This window comes from Octodon degus, unplaced genomic scaffold (assembly GCF_000260255.1).
Source record: "Octodon degus isolate 3935 unplaced genomic scaffold, OctDeg1.0 scaffold00045, whole genome shotgun sequence".
Lineage (NCBI taxonomy): Eukaryota > Metazoa > Chordata > Mammalia > Rodentia > Octodontidae > Octodon > Octodon degus.
The window spans coordinates 2,287,558-2,291,458 of NW_004524621.1; positions in this window are offsets into that span (position 1 = coordinate 2,287,558).

Below are 3,901 nucleotides of genomic sequence, written 5' to 3' on the forward strand. Positions count from 1 at the left end.
TTTTTTTTTTTCAGTATGAGGGATTAAACTCATGAACTTGTGCTTGCCAGGCAGGCACCGAAGTCACTGAGCTATCTCCCCAGCCCACTGCTATGTAGTTTAGGCCTTGAATTTACCACATAAACCAGGCTAGCTTCAAACTCATGCCAATCTTATTCCTCAGCCTTCCCTGTGCTAAGATTACAATCGTGGACTACCATGCCTACCCATTTGCTACAAATGACATGAATGCTTCAAATAGCAGGATTGGCAGTGGGTTCATGGTTTCTGGGACTTTACTACACTGAATTGCTCTGGGATACAGGCAAATTTATCCCTAATAAAGAGTAAATTTTTAAAAGGCTGTAGATGGTATATGGCATATACCTGTAATTCCAGCACTTGGGAGGCTGAAGCAGGAAGATCATTGCAAGCTGAAGGCCAGCCTGAATTATATAATGAGAGCCTGCCTGCCTCAAAATAAAATAAATAAATAAAAATAAAAGGTTAAAATGGACAAATTAACAAATGATAAACAAATATTAAAACATTTTGCAATTAAAATAAACATGTCTGAAGAAAATTCACTAGTCTGTCTAAAATAATTACTTGTAGTTCTTGGGATTAAATACTATATTAGCTTTAGGTTTTATAAACCCTAATTATTTTTTTCTGTCTTTTTCAGACATAATTTCACTGTACAGTTTGGACTGGCCTTGAATTCACAGTAATCCTCTTTCCTCAGCCTCCTGAGTGCTGTGATTATTGGCATGTGCCACCACTCCTGGCCTATAAACTCTAACTATTGTAAAATAAAACCAATGGGGCTGGCTAGATAGCTCAATGAATTAAAGTGCCTGCTTATTAGGCAGGCCCAGCAACCGGGGTTTGATCCCCTGCATGCGGTGCTGGCCCTGCCCCTGGGGCACACCGAGGCAACTGAGACTAGGCATGGTGGCCCTGCCTGTTATCCCAGCACTTGGGAGGCTGAAAACAGGAGGATCACTGAGTCCAATCTGTGTAGTGAGACCCTGTAGGCCCCGTACTAAAATACAAAATAATAAATAAACCAATTGCTACTAAACTATTCCTGTCAGCTGTTAATGTTCTGAAACATCCATTATCTTTAAATTACTCTATGACAAATTCTTCAAACTGGAAGATTGTAATAAGCAGACTATCTTTAGCTCTATTTGTACAAGTTAGCAGAGAAGAAAGTCTCAATGATAAATTGCATCTTCTTGTGGGAGATAGCTATGTGGCACTTACAAATGTCTTAGAGTGCATCCATGGACAGAAGTCCCACTATGAAGAGTACAGAACAAGACACATAATGACATCATTTTAGTCAGGATTTTTTTTTTTTTTTTGTATCTGGAATCGAACTCAGAACTTTGCACTTGCCAAGCAGATGCTGTGCTACTCAGATATATCCCCAGCCCCATCATTTTAATGCTTAAGTGGAAGGATCTGGAGGAAGCATTGCATGTATGTATGTGTATGTCTTTTTTGAGACAGGTTCTCACTATGCAGTTCAGGCTGGCTTTAAGCTCACTTTTGTAGCCCAGGCTAGTCTCAGACTTGCAAGGATCCTCCCACTTTAGCAGCTTGACATTGCCTTCAAATGGTATTTACAAAGCTGCCTAAGGCTGTGAGTTAGGGTTTTTTAGCTTGGGTGTATTTCCTGAGTTCTCTCCATGAGTGTGAATTGCTGCTCAAGCCAATCACTCCTTTCTCCTCCCAGCCCTCAGATCTCTGCTATGCTCCTGCACAATTCTGACCTCCACCCACCCGGGACGTGTTGTCCTTAAAGCAGCCACAGTGTAGGCACTATGATCTTTTCCAAAATGATCTTTGCTCCAAATCCCTAAACTGACTTTCACTAGGCACAGCTAGGAATGTGGAATTTTTTGGGGGGGTGGGGCAGGCTCAGCCCTCCCTGAGGGTGGGGCTGGCACAGCATTTGGTGCTGGGGATCAAACGAAGGTCCCCTGCACCTGAGCTTGCCTAAGCAGGCACTTTAGATTGCTGAGTTTATCTCACCAGTCCCCAAAAGTGGAATTTTTAAGTTGTTCTCATTTGACAGCTGAAGAGGACATCCAGTTGAGGGATGTTTTTCTTAGAAGGATGGTATGGCAGTGCATGGTGGCACATGCCTGTCAAAATCGCAGGAGGCTGAAGCAGAAAGATCACTGAGTCTGAGGCCACCCTGGACTACACAATTCAAAGACAGACTGAACTGTATTGCTGAGACTGTCTTAAAGAAAAGATGGTAACTAAGTGTAAGGTTACTGGACTTCTGAATACATGACAAGACAGGGAGGCTCTTACAATGCTTCCATTCTACCTTCCTGACACTTTTCAGTCTTTACCCTTACCCATTTGCTTGAGAATCCTTTCTTTAATACCAATGAGTTCAACCCACTAAGACAATGTGAGCCTACTGAGCCCTTAGTGCTGTCTGGGGGCAAAGCAGGGGCCTGGGGGGTGCAGCTGCATAAGCACTGGGCTCTTGGTTGTTTTTCCCATTAGTCTGTACAATAACAGGGAAGTGGCACCTCACTGGAAAGTACATCCCCACAGTTAACCTTTTAGGAACTCAAGCAAATCTGATTATCACTACTTCAGATGTAGGTCCAGCCACTGGTCCTCTCTCTTCCCCAGGGTCCTTGCACTCACTCAGACCCCATAGCCTCATTATTCTGTTATTTTTATCTTGTGTACTGGAGATTGAACTCGTTCTATGGTGTCCTTGAAGCTCAGTTCAAAACCATGTTTTCCAGCCAGGGATATAGCTCAGTGGCATAGCACCTGATGGCAATGAATTCAATTCCCAGTACCAAAAAGAAGGGGGAGGGGAGGGAAGGGGAAAGGAGGGGAGGGGAGGGGAAAGGAAAAGAAGCAAGCTGGCTGTACACTGTGTGGGATAACCTAAGTTCCCTAAATTCAAGAGTACCCCCACCAAGTTCTCTAGACACTTTCAAATTGCAAATCAATGCACTCCCCACACTGTCTCTCCCTCTCAAGCTTTTAGAGAGCAAACATAAAAGATGAACAGACGAAAGCATGTACTGAAAAATACAATGCAAGGCACAGTGAAATGCACCTGTAGCCCCAGCTACTCAGGAGGCTGAGGCTGGACAAGAGCTGAGACCAGGAGCGTTCTAGTCCAGCTTTAATACTATACTGAGGCCCAAGCCTAGAACACAACCCCTCCACCCCAATATCAACTGCAGTGTATCTGCAGCTTTCCTGTGCTTGTAACCTTCCTTACAAGCAGTATTTATTTCAGGACACTGGATCTGTGATCCAGCAGCAGTGAGGGGCTGGGGACATAGTTCAGGGGCCAGTGCCTGCCTAGCCTGGAGGAGGCCTTGGCTTCCACCTCTGGTACTGCCAGGTAAGCCAATACAGGTCAACTCTACATCTTTCAACTATTTCCTTTAAATTAAAAAAAGATATCATTGATGCACATTTAACTCAAACTCTGATAGGCTGAGGCAAAATTGTCAGGCCAGACCTGACTTCAGCAAATATAATACCCTCTAGAAACATCAGGAAGCTATTAGAGGTCCACATTGCCCTTGGCAAATAGGCCATAAAGTTTAGGACTGGACATAGGATCTCCTGGGTGCCAGAAGGTCCAGCATTATCTGCACACCTGTTCAAGGGATCTTGGGAACTTTAACCCCAAACATCCCACCCAGTGTCCTGGGATTATAACCCCACCCCCACACCCTAAACTTCTCCGGCCACTGCTTGTGTAATTCACCAACTTAGCCTGTCTGGATCCAACCCTCAGATCCATAAAGCCTGGGCTTCCAATGTGCTGTCAACAATGAACAAAAGTGAGGTCCTGTCTTAAGGGTTAAAGGCAGAGCTCAGTTTAGAGGCTTTGGATTTAAACTCCAACAACCCTCAC